Genomic DNA, 14602 nt, shown 5'->3' on the forward strand with positions numbered 1-14602 from the left:
TTATGTTCCTAAAGTTGTATTTATGAAATGCATCAAGTTTGTATTCCTTAAATAAAAGGTTCTTTGGGAAAAATGTCAAAGTAATGTATAAACAACAGACAATATCAGCTAAGTCCCTTTTTTCTCTTTATAGAGCAATATTTCCAATGATATATACATATACACATATTTGATTAGTATGTAATATATGCACATTTTTATTGGCAATGTGCAATATCTCAGCATAAAGTAGTCAAGTAAAGTGATTAACTTTTACATTTCCAGCTCCTCTCTTCTAGTTCTTCATATAGTATTTAATGCATCATTGTGAACTATTGTTACCCCAGATAAGATTTTCCATTTGCTGGTTTGTTCCCCAAATGCCTGTAATAGCTGGAGCTGGGCCAGGATGAAGCCAGAAGCCAGGAACTTTATCCAGTTCTACCATGCACATAGCAGGAACTCAAGTACCTGGGCAATCATCTGTTGCCTCCCAGACTCATTAGCAGGTAGCTGGATGGGAGGCAGAGTAGCTGGGATTTGAACCAGCACCCTGATGTGGGATGCTGATGTCCCAAGTGGTGGCTTAACCTAAAGCACCACAGTGTCCACACGAATTTAATTGAAAAGAGAAAAGTCTATCAGAGGCATAGAAGTAATTAAAAATGTTTAGTACTTTTACATATATTTGAACTTTTTTAGTTTACCATGTTAATATTACAAGAATAAAAGAAATAAATACATATTTCTCAGTAGTCTAGCACCTGCTTTTATCTGATTGACTTACTTCATGCAAAAGCCTAGCATTTTCTATAAGAAATCGTTGAGTCTGACTTTGTTTTAACTTTTATTTAATGAATATAAATTTCCAAAGTACAGCTTATGGATTACAATGGCTCCCCCCCCACCATAACTTCCCTCCCACCCGCAACCCTCCCCTTTCCCTCTCCCTCTCCCCTTCCATTCATATCAAGATTCATTTTCAATTCTCTTTATATACAGAAGATCAGTTTAGCATATATTAAGTAAAGATTTCAACAGTTTGCACCCACATAGAAACACAAAGTGAAAAATACTGTTTGAGTACTAGTTATAGCATTAAATCACAATGTACAGCACATTAAGGACAGAGATCATATATATCATGTGTTCATTTTCTCTGCAGTAAAATGTTGCATATAATTAATAATACCAACTTCATAGGCCTTAATGTATCAAATCCTATGTTTTAAAGACCCTGTTTCAGAGGTCTGAACTATTCTTAGTTTTGATTATCACTCTGTTAATCGCCATCACACACAACTACCTTCTCATCTAATGGTTTCTTTGTTTTCTGCCTTGGTCATTACTGTTTCTGTGCTCTCATCCTCTTACGTGTGAATTTGTGTGGTAATTTGCCAGCTGGTCTCCTTGCCTATAACCCCTGCCTCCAGTTCACTGCCTTGTAATTTGCTTTGTGTTTGTACCAATTTTATACTCCTCTCACAAATAGCATCTCACAAATAGCTTTGGAGATCAGTTTTCTGTGAATGTTTTCTGAAAGATCAAACACTTCAATTCCTCAGAGATTTTGCTGAAAAGATAACTATGTATGATAGTACTCAGAATGTCCTAGCTTTGTTCCTGATCTATTTCAGCACTTATCTAACCTGCTAACTGAGCTAATACCTGGTGAATGTTATACATTCTGTAAGTATTAGCTGTTATGTCAGGTATCAATGTCATTGTTATCTTTACAGACTCTCAGTTTGTTCACTCTGACCATGCTATGCTCCTTGTCATGTGAGTTGGACTTTCTTTTTGTTTGCATAAATTTCTATCTTTGAATCATTATTTACTTTGTAAGACCTCCTGGACTATTCCATTTTTCATCCATTTCTTCTGTACTTGAACTTCTTAATTGCTAAGTGTTAGAATCTCTCCTGCCTGCTGTAAATATTAACCTTGTATTTTAGATTGCTTCACTACAGATTTCCCTACAGAATGTTCTGTGGAAAGATTTTATTTAGATGTAAGTGTGTACTTGCTACATAAAATCAAACAAACAAGCAAACAAAAAACAAACCAAGAAATAAAGAAATGGCAAAAAGAAAAGAAATGAAAATGAAAAAAGAAATGCAGTATTCTGTGGCAAAACAAATTTGAGGAATTATGGGTCAAGTGAAGTTAAAGACCTTTTTTTGTTACTCTCGTATGAACAGTACAGTTCTGTTAAACTTCTGCAAGTGCTAATGAGCATTATAAATCTCCAGAAGATAACAACTTATGCATAGATTTTTTTTTCCAAAGAATCAGTTTATTTGGCCATAGATATTTTGGGTCATAGCCATCTTCCAGGACAAAGATTCCTTGGAAAGTACTTTGAGTGAATGCTGGCATTGTCATTATTACTTCACACCTACTTTCAGTTCCCTTTCCCATCACCTGTACATGTTGGATGGTTATATTCTCACTTAGACTTAAAGAGGCTTAACCATCTGGCTGTTTGAGCCCTAAGCCTATAAGAGACAGCACCTGTAGCTTCTGAATACAGACTTACCCTCATGTGTTATGAAGAACCAGGACTGTTAAAAAGTTCTCTTACTGGCAAAAAATGAGGCTGCTGAGTATAGTTGATGAGATATGGGGTGTTAAGATTTTTAGGTTTCAAAATGGTTAGCTGCTGCTTCTTGAAATTTAACATGGTGTTTTATTTTGTTATTATTTTAAAAAGTATGTGTATCTCAATTCTTTATAAAGATTATCCTTGAAGACAAACTTATATAACTCTTTTCAAGTCTTTATAAAACCAAGCCTAGGGGCCAGCATCGTGACATAATGGGTAAAGCTGCTACCTGCAGTGCCAGCATCCTATATGGGTGCCAGTTTGAATCCTGGCTGCCTCACTTCTGATCCAGCTCCCCGCTAATGCACCTGAGAAGGAAGTGGAAGATGACCCAAGTCCTTGGGCCCCTACACCCATGTGGGAGACCCAGAAGAAGCTCCAGCCTCCTGGCTTTGGTCTGGCACAACCCCAGCTGTTGTGGCCATTTGGGGAGTGAAATAGCAGATGGAAGTCCTTTTTCTCCCTCTCCCTCTGTCTGTAACTGTGCCTTTGAAATAATTAAAATAAATCTTTAAAACAAAATCCAAGCCTGGTGTTATTTAGTTGAATGCAGAATTTAGACCTCCATACTTACTTGTTAAAAGGACTAGATATTTGAAGATTGTCTTTTGATTTTTAAGGTGTTGGTCTTATTCTAGATTATTATATGGGTATTATAAATATGCTTGAAAAAAATCAGTTATCCATAATCTTTCACATGGTTTGCTTGTTATTGGTAATTATTTGAGAGAATGAAAGATAGATGAGAGTAACATTATGCAAATTCTGAAATAAACTAGATGTTACAAGTTTTTTTCTGTAACTTAAAAATGTTAGATAAAAGCAATATTTACTATAGTTCTAAGTAAAAGAATAAAAAACATTTGACTGTGTCTGACGCTGAGGGTAACAGCCAACATTGTTCCTGAGAGTAATTCTATCATGACTTATTATTATAAGCAGACTTTTAGCTCCAGATTATATTCTGAGTCTATAACTTCATTTTATTCATGTTCAAGCTTTCAGTGCAGAACTATGTGGTTCAGCCTCCCCTTTAGGTTGTATTTTCACATTTTTTCTTTACTCACTCCTATAACCTCTGACTCATTGTTCTTCAGATATGTCCTCTGCTTTCATTCCAGCTTGCTCATGTTGACCCTTCTGTCTGTTGAAATTGTGTGCATGTTCCTGACCTTTCTCAAATTTTATCTTCTCAGTGAAGACGTTCTTAATCCTTTCATATGGGCTTGAATTGTAATAACAGTTGAATTATGGAACAATTTTATATCGATGTACCAGTATTACACTGCTATATCTTATAGCAATATAATTGTTGTTTAGTTTCTTCTCCCATCACTCTGTTTCTTTCCCATCTACTTTCTTTTCCCATCTCCACGTCACCTTCCACCCTACACTCCTGACTCTTGAGGCAGGAGTTGAGAATAGCAAATGAGTCGTACTGACCACTGTATTACAGTTACAATAATAATAAAGATAATAAAATAAATAATTTCTAAAGTTTATTGTTTGCTAGATACAGGTGACACAGTATTTATTCCTGAATTATAGCATATCATTAGTCTATCCAACTTCACAATGATGTAGGTAACATTGTTACTCCATTTTACAGACGGGAAACTCAGCTTTAGAGAAGTTACTTGCCTCAAGGCCACCCTAGGGAACAGTAGAACAGAATTTGACCCCTAGCACTAGGATTCCAGTGTTCCTCTTTAAAAAGATTTATTTATTTGTTTGAAAGGCAGAGTGGGGCCGGCGCCGCGGCTCAATAGGCTAATCTTCCACCTGCGGCTCTGGCACACTGGGTTCTAGTCCTAGTCGGGGTACCAGATTCTGTCCCGGTTGCCCTTTTTCCAGGCCAGCTCTCTGCTGTGGCCCGGGAGGGCAGTGGAGGATGGCCCAAGTGCTTGGGCCCTGCACCCCATGGGAGACCAGGAGGAAGTGCCTGGTTCCTGGCTTCAGATCAGTGCGGTGTGCCGGTCACAGCGCACCGACCGCGGCGGCCATTGGAGGGTGAACCAACAGTAAAGGAAGACCTTTCTCCCTGTCTCTCTCTCTCACTGTCAAAAAAAAAAAAAAAAAAAAAAAAGCAGAGTGACAGAGAGTAAGGGACACAGCAATATATGCACATTTTCTTTTTTCTCTTTTTAAAAAGATTTATTTATTTTTTTGATAAAAAAAGCATCTCTCATTTATTGATAACTTACTCCATCAGGCATTGGGCAGTTGGAAAATACATGATGAACATTAGATCTTTTAATTCACACTACAGTGTTAGGGGCAGTTTTATTGACCTCAGTTTTTTTTTTTTAACTTTTATTTAGTAAATATAAATTTCCAAAGTACAGTTTATGGATTACAATGGCTTTTTCCCCCCCATAACTTCCCTCCCACCTGCAACCCTCCCATCTCCCACTCCCTCTCCCATTCGATTCACATCAAGATTCATTTTCTTTTCTTTTTTTTTTTACAGGCAGAGTGGACAGTGAGAGAGAGAGACAGAGAGAAAGGTCTGTCTTTGCCATTGGTTCACCCTCCAATGGCCGCTGCGGCCGGCGCACTGTGGCCAGCACACTTTGGCCGGCGCACCGCTCTGATCCGAAGGCAGGAGCCAGGTGCTTCTCCTGGTCTCCCATGGGGTGCAGGGCCCAAGTACTTGGGCCATCCTCCACTGCATTCCTGGGCCACAGCAGAAAGCTGGCCTGGAAGAGGGGCAACCGGGACAGAATCTGGCACCCCGACCGGTACTAGAACCTGGTGTGCTGGCGCCGCTAGGCGGAAGATTAGCCTATTGAGCCGCGGCGCCAGCCAAGGAGTCATTTTCAATTATCTTTATATACAGAAGATCAATTTAGTATATACTAAGTAAAGATTTCATCAGTTTGCACCCACACAGAACATAAAGTGTGAAATATTGTTTGAGTACTAGTTATAGCATTAATTCACATTGAACAACACATTAAGGACAGAGATCCTACATGAGGAGTAAGTGCACAATGACTCCTGTTGTTGACTTAACAAATTGACACTCTTGTTTATGGCGTCAGTAATCTCCCTAGGCTCTAGTCATGAGTTGCCAAGGCTATGGAAGCCTTTTGAGTTCGCCATTGGTTCACCCCCTAAATGGCTGTTACAGCCGGTGCACTGCACCGATCCAAAGCCAGGACCCAGGTGTGTCTTCCTGGTCTCCCATGTGAGTGCAGGGGCCCAAGTACTTGGGCCATCCTCCACTGCCTTCCCAGTCCACAGCAGAGAGCTAGACTGGAAGAGGAGCAACTGGGACTAGAACCTGGTGCCCATATGGGATGCCGGTGCTGCTGGCAGACGATTAACCAAGTGAGCCAGGGCCCTGGCCCCAGTTCATCTTTCTAATAAGCATGTTGATCTGGTCTTCCCTGTTTCCAGCAACACTCTACAAATTGGGTGGTCCTTTTCTTCATCCCTTCTCAGAGAGAAGATAACATGAAGGGCCACAGGAAGTTATGGGTCCTTAAAGTATCCTGAACAGTGTAGATCTGGTAACTGAGATCCTCTGTGCAGATGATACTGGATTTACCAAGAGAGCAGGCAATCAGAATCTGTCAAAGCAATTCACTTCGTATTGATTTTGCCATAGCCACGTTTGTAAATTAGTGCATTTACTGACTTCAGATTTGGGTACCCCCATGCAATAGATGGTTCTACAATCCTCAGCATGTTAATCAAGGCCTTGTTGAGCTTGACAAAGGTGCCACTGAAGATCCGGCGAAGGGGAAGAAGCTGCAACACTTCGGGCTGCGGGGCTCACACCATCGACACCTCTGATCCTGATGACAAATGCAGATACTTAGAAGCTGCCAGCTTGTCTTGCCATCCTCTCCGTCTGAGCTTCAGTTCTCTGCATTCGCCTGTATTCCTTGTGATAGTGCTTAGCTTTTTCATGGATCAGCTTCCTCCTTGTCTTTTGAAGCATTTTTGGGTAAATTTCTTTCTCAGGTCCTTGATCTTCAGCTCTGTGAAATTTCTCTTAAGGGTTTCCGGCGCAGCAGGGACCTTATTCTCTCCCCAAAACCTCCGCGCAAAGGCTGCTCGCATCACAGCCTAGTCTGTGGTCTCCTCTGGTGTTACAGAGTGTCACAAATGTAGACATTAATCATGTGTGATATTTTTTGCCAAATGAGATGAGATTATCTTCCTGCCTATTTTTTCTAGGCCTCGGAGGGTGAATAGACTTCATTTCAAGGTCCATCTGTTTGTTCAATTAGTAGTAGCTACCTGGATCACTGTGTTGAGAAAGATTCTGAATTTTTGCTGAAGTCCTCTGGAAAGTATGCTGTCATCAGTTGGTAATATCTGACATAAGAATGAGGCTAGAGGGGGCTGGCGCTGTGGCTCAGTGGGTTAACGCCCTGGCCTGAAGCGCTGGCATCCCATATGGGTACCGGTTCTAGTCCTGGCTGTTCCTCTTCCGATCCGGCTCTCTGCTGTGGCCTGGGATAGCAGTAGAAGATGGCTCAAGTCCTTGGGCCCCTGCACCCATGTGGGAGACCCAGAAGAAGCTCCTGGCTCCTGGCTTCGGGTCGGCACAGTTCCAGCCATTGCAGCCACCTGGGGAGTGAACCAGCGGATGGAAGACCTCTCTCTGTGTCTCTACCTCTCTCTGTATCTCTGCCTGTCAAATAAATAAAATAAATCTTTTTAACAAAAAAGAACAGCTTAGTGCCAACCACACACCTGTCCTCTCTGCTGTTGGCTGTGGTGTTTAGCATTCTGTAGGCATGTGTTGGATGGTAAATGAACTTTGGCATTAAGTAAAACATAACAGACAAATAAAATGACTGGAATATAAAGAGTAATTTGTTCTAAAATAGGTGTTTTGTAATGGATCACTCTCTACATTACTTTCTTTTTTTTTTTATTTTTTGACAGGCAGAGTGGACAGTGAGAGAGAGAGACAGAGGGAAAGGTCTTCCTTTTGCCGTTGGTTCACCCTCCAATGGCCGGTGCGCTGCAGGCGGCGCACCGCGCTGATCCGATGGCAGGAGCCAGGTGCTTCTCCTGGTCTCCCATGGGGTGCAGGGCCCAAGCACCTGGGCCATCCTCCACTGCACTCCCAGGCCACAGCAGAGAGCTGTCCTGGAAGAGGGGCAACCGGGACAGAATCCCACGCCCTGGTCGGGACTAGAACCTGGTGTGCCGGCGCCGCAAGGCAGAGGATTAGCCTAGTGAGCCATGGTGCCGGCCTAGATTTCTCTTTTTAGTCTGTAGTCATCTGATGGATTGATAGGTGCCTAGGGAGGTGAGTTTCCTAACACTGTCAGAAAAGTGGTTCTGAGAGCTAACTGGAGTGAATTTGAAGCAAGAAGTTCTAAAAGCATCATTTGAGGCCCCCCTTGAATCTGAATCCACCTCTAGCCTTATACTTCCCAGTTATGTGAGCCAGTGAGTTTCTAATTCCTCTTCTGCTACACTAGTTTGAAGTGAGCTTCTTTTCATTTGTGTTGAAAGAGTATCTTCAAAGGGTTTCAACTACTGTAGGGAGCATGATAATTTTTTTTTACTTCCTTGATATTAGTTGAAAAATGTCACAGATGTCATTTATACACACAAAAATATGACATGGAAGAATTAATATTAATCAGGCATCTGATTCTTGATTTATGAAGCTAGCCTCAGAGATTGTTGTCAGTCTTCTGGCTTGCTTTAACATTTAATAAGGACATTTGTCAAGATTAATAAATTGGCCTTGCAATTGTTAATTAAGTGCTCTCTAAATGTTTCCTTCTCTTTAGCACTCAAATATTCACTTTGCAATGTATATATGATAGATGATGCAATGTTTGTTAATGACAAAAAAGAGGTGTTTACCCTGATGTCAATAATATTTTTTCAAGTTTTAGATTTGGAAATTAAGCATATTTAATTAAAAATGATGCTTATTATCATTATACAAAGGCCTAGTTTAGAAGGATGATATATTCTAGCCTTTGAGCTGGTGGTGTGATAGGGTGAGAGTTTGGGAGATTCTGGGAAGGTGGTGTGTGTGTGTGTGCATGCGCTTTGCATGTAAAAGAATGAAATCTAATGGGGGCCAAAAGGCAGCTTCTAAATGGCCCCAGTCATCCTGCCCACTAGCATTCACACCCTTGTGTAATCCTCTCCTCTTGAATGTGAGCTGAACCCAATGATTCTTGTGTAAGGAACAGAATACAGAAAAAGTGCTGGACTGTCACTCCCTATGTTAGATTACAAAAGATTGTGTCTTGTGTTTTTTCATATTTCCTTCCTTCTTAACATTCCCTATGATACTGGTTTGTTAAATATCAATTGCTTGCTGACATTTAGCTAGATATGGAGTTTACCACTTGTTTTGGACTGCATTCTCAAATAACCTGACTTCAAGAAAAGTGCCTCATTTGTCTGGTGTACTGGTGGGCTTTGAGCTATCTCTTGTGTCCCAATCTAACCAAAAACATACAGGAAAGGGAATTGGGGAAACATAACTCAGCCTGGGCAAGTTGACGTATTACAAAGTTACCAGAATCACTTGGGGTACAGTTTAGTTACACGTGTTGGGATAAATGAGTACATCTTTTTCCTTAATTTACCAATTAAGACAGTGAATTGTTTCCTTACCATCTCCTGAAATTGACTGTTTTACAACTCTTAACAAACAATTTTTATGTTGAGAACTTCTGAAATTTACTCTCAGTATCTTAAAAGAAAATTTTTTGATTTTTTAAAGTTTTAGTTTTAATTAGTTTTTAAGATTGTGATTTGTAGATACAAGTCTAAGAACATAGTAATACTTAGGCATGCAAACACATATATCTATACATAGTTCTATATCTACTCTCAGTATTTTTAAAGAAATGCTTATTTGTTTGAAAGGCAGAGTGACATATACAGACACACACACACCGATCTTCTATTTGGTGGTTTATTATCAGAATGCTTGCAACAGCTGGAGCCCAGGATGAAGCCAGAAGCCAGAAACTCCATCTGGGTCTCTCATGTTGATGGCCAGGACCTGAGTACTTGAGTCGTCATCTGCTGCCTCTCAGGGTGCACATTAGCAGGAAGCTGGATTGGAAGTAGAGTTGGGACTCAAATCCAGGTAGTCTGATATAGGGTGTTGGTTTCCCCTTCTGAGGCTCCTCTTGGTTGTAAGACCACAGAGATAAAGTGCCATTTTCATCACATCATATTCAGGTACATGCTTTTTAACATGACTGTTGATGCAGACATTGATTACCTAGCTCTGCTATTGTTTGTCAGGTTTCTTCATTGTAAATTTATTTATTATGTGTGAGATCTGGATTGAATTCTCAGCTCCCAGTGTTTGCCTGGCCCAGCCCTGGTCACTGTAGACATTTAGAGAGTGAACCAGTGGATGGCCCTCCTTCCCCCACAATTTATTTCTTCTCCTCATAAATTAATTTAAAAAATAAATAAGATAAAACCTACAGGGCAGGTGCCGTAGCTCACTTGGTTAATCTTCCACCTGCAGCACCAGCAAGCCATATGGGTGCCAGATTCTAGTCCCGGTTGCTTCTCTTCAATTCCAGCTCTCTGCTGTGGCCCGGGATGGCAGTGGAGGATGGCCCAGGTGCTTGGGCTCCTGCACCTGCATGGGAGACCAGGAGGAAACACCTGGCTCCTGGCTTCAGATTGGCATAGCTCTGGCCCTGACAGCCATTTGGGGGTGAACCAACAGAAGGAAGACCTTTCTCTCTGTCTTTCTCCCTCACTGTCTATCTGTCAAATAAATTAAAAAAAAAAGGAAAAGAAGATAAAACCTACAGCTGGAATGTTCTCTTTATTCCACCCATTCTCATTTTCCTTACTCAGTGCCTCTTTTTGATGCTGAGTTATTTGTGAATGTAAATCTTTCTCACTAGAATGTTTAGGACAGAACCTGTATCTCATCCAGCTTTGTGTCACTTAATGCCAACTGAGTCTTTTGCACATAGTGCTTGCTTAGTTGGTGAAATAAATAAGGAATCTGACAGGTATGGACATTTGAATGACCTTTAAAAGTTGTGTGTGAGTTCTCAAAACAACCCAAGAATTTGTGGAACTCCTATTTTCTCATATATTTTACATTTGTAAACAAATGGAAAGCTTCTCTGACTTTTCTAGTTAGTTAATGATATTATAAAATGCTCCTACATCCTAACTTCCTTATTTATTTCACCAACTAAGATAGTACATAGTGCTATGTTTGTTCTCAATGATAGATATGAAGCTGAATGAGATACAGGTTTTGTCCTAAACATACCAGTGGGGGAAGAAATAGCACTACATCAAAAAGGAGTAAGTAAAAATGAGCATGGATGTAATAAGAACACTCCAGTTGTAGGATTTATCTTCTTTATTTTAAAAAATTAATTAACTTATGAGAGGATGGAGAGAGAGATAGCGCTCTATCCACTAGTTTACCCTCTGAATGCCTGTGATGACTAGGGTTGTGCCAGGCCAACACTGGAACCCGAGGCCTGAATCCAAGTCTCCCCGGTGAATAGTAGGAGATCAGTCACTTGAGTCATCACTCTGCCTCCTGGGGTCTATCAGGAGCCAGATACAGAAGTAGAGCTCAGGTTTTCTGGTGTGGGATGAGGGTGTCTTAACTACAAGGCTAAGCCATGCTTCTCGTTATAGAATTGTTTTTGTCCTGTGACAGAGTTCTCATCTGGATTTACAGAGATGGGAGAGAAGGCTAATAGAAACCCTTTAGAAATTCTTGCTCAGTTTTAAAGACTTCTTTCCATGAAGTCAGAATCCAGAAAGCGTAAAATGAGAAGTGAGTAGATAGGACATCCAGGCTTCAGTAAATATTTTATTGTGTTGTTGATTCTGTTTGCTCACATGTTTCTTAAGAATCAAACGCTAGAGAAAGTACCCATGAAACAGAAATAGAAATGACTGGAAAGTAAGAGAGATGGTTTTGGGTCTTGTTTCTAGTTTGTTTTTGGTACTTCTGATGGTGCTGAATGGCAGAACAAGAAAATGTAGTCAGGAATTGGTGTTAGAGCATCCTGTCTTTCTGAGGCTGTAGGAAGAGTGAGGGTTGAAGCAAAGGAATCCAATAGAGGACCAACGATGAAAGGAAATGAGAAAATGCTGTCTGGCAGAGTTGCTGATAATGGGAACTAATTCAGAACTTGGAGTTAAAAGAAAGGTGTTCAATCCCTGCTGCTTCCACCTGAGTCAGCGTCAGTAACCACTGCCACCTTTCCACCCTGGAGCAGCAGGGTTTCTAAAATCATTTCCAAGACTTCAGGGTTTCGTATAACCTTGTCAGCATCAGGCCAACTAGGTAAAGTTGTAATGAACATTGTGATCTTTACTAGTTTTAACATATTACTTGGCATTTATTTTTTTCCTTTGGATAAAAACAAAGGTCAATTTTCTCTCTCCTTTGATATACTTAAAAAGAATTCTTCATTTTTCTATCTCTGCCCTATATTGTTAAACCTAGCCAAAAACCACAGGGCTTTGATTTTTAAAAATGTTATTAAGCAATAGGTAAGATAAAAATACTACTATATATAGTGTTTTCTAAGAAAAAATGCTCTGATACTAGAAAAGGAATATAATCTAACATCAGTAGATGAGGAATATAGTCTCTTCAAATGTTTTCTTTAATTTTAAAATTTATTTTTGACTACTTGAAAGGCAGAGAGAGAGAGAGAGAGAGAGAATCAATTGATTTTCCATCCATTGGTTCAGTCTCCAAATGCCCACAACAGGTGTGCCAGGCTGAAGCCAGGAGCTTGGAATTCAGTTTAGGGCTCCTACATGGGAGGCGGAGATCCAAGTACTTGAGTCATTATCTGTACCTGCTGCCTATCAGGGTACGTTTGAATAGAAAGCTCAAAAAAGACTTGAACCCAGGCACTTAGTCTAATGACACTGAGGATACTGGCCTGTAATCTTCCATGCTGTAAATTTCTTTATCTTAAAGATGAAATTATTATCTGCTCTGCCTGCCTTATGCAGTAATCATGGCTGTGAAGTGGTATGATGTATGTAGAATCCCATTTGAGAGACTGTTATCTTTCAGAGAAGGAAAAATCACAGCTCTCTTAATGATCATTTATATAGGGCTATGATTTGAATTACAGAACTTCCTATTCAAGGCAGAGGAAAATTGACTTTTTTATATAAATTCTCCTGGATATTTGACAGCAGGAGATTCTGAGATGCTTTAGAGAATTCTGCTGGAATTGATGTATTGGGTGTGTTTTATAAATTTTTATTTTTTTCTGAGATAGCATAAATTTTTACTAGGTAGCATAAAATTTCTTACTCTTCAGATCTCAAAAGCATTTTTGATAGAAAATATAGAACATAACGTGTTGACATGGCAAAAAGAAAAGGGCATCTTTTGTTTCCATTGTGTCAAGTGTGTGACCTTTTGCAAAGTGAGCTAAAACAAATTGGCAATGACAGCTTCAGATTTTCACTGATCTCTCTTGAAAAACATTCCTGCAAATTGTATCTTAGCAGAAGTGCTTTTTTTCTTTAATAAAAAATGAATTATTCATGAAAAAAATCACTTCATCTCACAGTGCACCTGCTGAGAAGGTTTTGTGTTGTCTATTAAAACATATGCAAAAGCTGTGCAATTAAACCTTCAATATCAACTTTATTTTGATTTGCTAACACCTTATAATGTATCACAGGAAGGGCAATGACAAACGTATATTTGTATTAATAGACAATTAAAAAACAATTAGTATCTGAAAAGGTCACTGAAAAGATCAAAGGAAGACTTGCTATGGCATTTCCATAGAAGTTGAAATGGCCAGGGACACATCCTTTCCTTTTGATTGATGCTTTTCTCCACTCCATTTGCGTCCTTCTAGTATTAGAATTAGTTCATACCTTCTGCAGCCAAATTTTACAGCGCTTTCACTGACGATAGCCTAAAGCAATAATCACAGAAGATATTCTTCCACATTGTGTATTCATGAGATATCTGGCTCTAACGGGTATCTCATTAGTTGATCAAAAGTGTGGAAGTGGAATTGTAGGACTGTGAGTGTAAAACTGAACATTTTTTATGTTGAGGACTTCAACCTTCTCAGGTCTTTTCATTTTTAAGATTAAAACAGTTAAAATGCCAGTGAAGTTCACTACAAAGCATATTCCTATAAAAACAATTCTCATCCATAAATACCTTTTTCTTTTGCAGTGGGTAGAACACAAACTCAAAACTTTATATATTTTTGTCATCTGTTAGGCTTGTGTAACAAAATCATTTCTCTGATGTATGTCAATATAAAAGTTATGTTTTTATATATGAGTTTTTGTTTTATTTGCCTTATAGATGTTCATTCATTCATTCGTTCAGCAAATGTTTTTAGTTAGTATATTGGATTCTAGTGGTGCAGAGATAAAACTGGATCCCTGCCTTTAAGAAGTGTAAGATTAGATTAGTGGAGGAGACAGACATGTAATCTTATAGTTAAATTGAATTCGAGGTAAGTGCATTGACTGATGTGTGCCAAAGGTGCTTGGAGAACTTAGATATGGGACATCTAACACTTCCAGGTGTTGGAGAAAAATCAGTGAAGACTCTCCTGAGAAAGTTTTACTTGAGGGTATCTTGAAAGTTGAAGGTAAGTCAGCTATGTAATAAGGAGGCAGAAGGTATTCTAAGGAAAGTTAACAGAACAGCATGTTCAGGAAATTGAACACGGGACATATAGGGAGATGGTGTGAGACATGATCAGGAGCCAGAGTCAGTAGTATCTGGTACACTTTAACTCTTAACCTGAAGGTCATGGGGGATTTTTGACTGACAGGCAGTCAAAACTAGAATCTTGAATGTAGAGCAAGTAGGGGGTTAGATTAGAGGAGGAGATACCAGAGGAAAGGAAATTACAGTAGTTATTAAAATATGATATGATAACTGCCTACATTGGATCAGCATCAAGCAGGGCAATGAAAAGGGGATACACTTGAAATTTGTTTGGAAGTAGTATCAACAGGACAGGATGGCCAGCTAGACTGGTTGAATGTTGGTGAGGGAGA

General features: G+C 39.6%; 1 long non-coding RNA gene and 1 pseudogene across 3 annotated transcripts in view; one reads left to right on the forward strand and one right to left on the reverse strand.

The window, feature by feature from the left end:
• Positions 1-14602, forward strand: part of LOC127492783 (uncharacterized) — a 576898-nt gene that overhangs the window by 136366 nt on the left and 425930 nt on the right. The gene's annotated exons all lie outside the window — the stretch shown is intronic.
• On the reverse strand, positions 5910-6610 carry LOC100353272 (large ribosomal subunit protein uL30-like; annotated as a pseudogene).

The sequence above is a fragment of the Oryctolagus cuniculus genome, chromosome 14, assembly GCF_964237555.1.
Source record: "Oryctolagus cuniculus chromosome 14, mOryCun1.1, whole genome shotgun sequence".
Lineage (NCBI taxonomy): Eukaryota > Metazoa > Chordata > Mammalia > Lagomorpha > Leporidae > Oryctolagus > Oryctolagus cuniculus.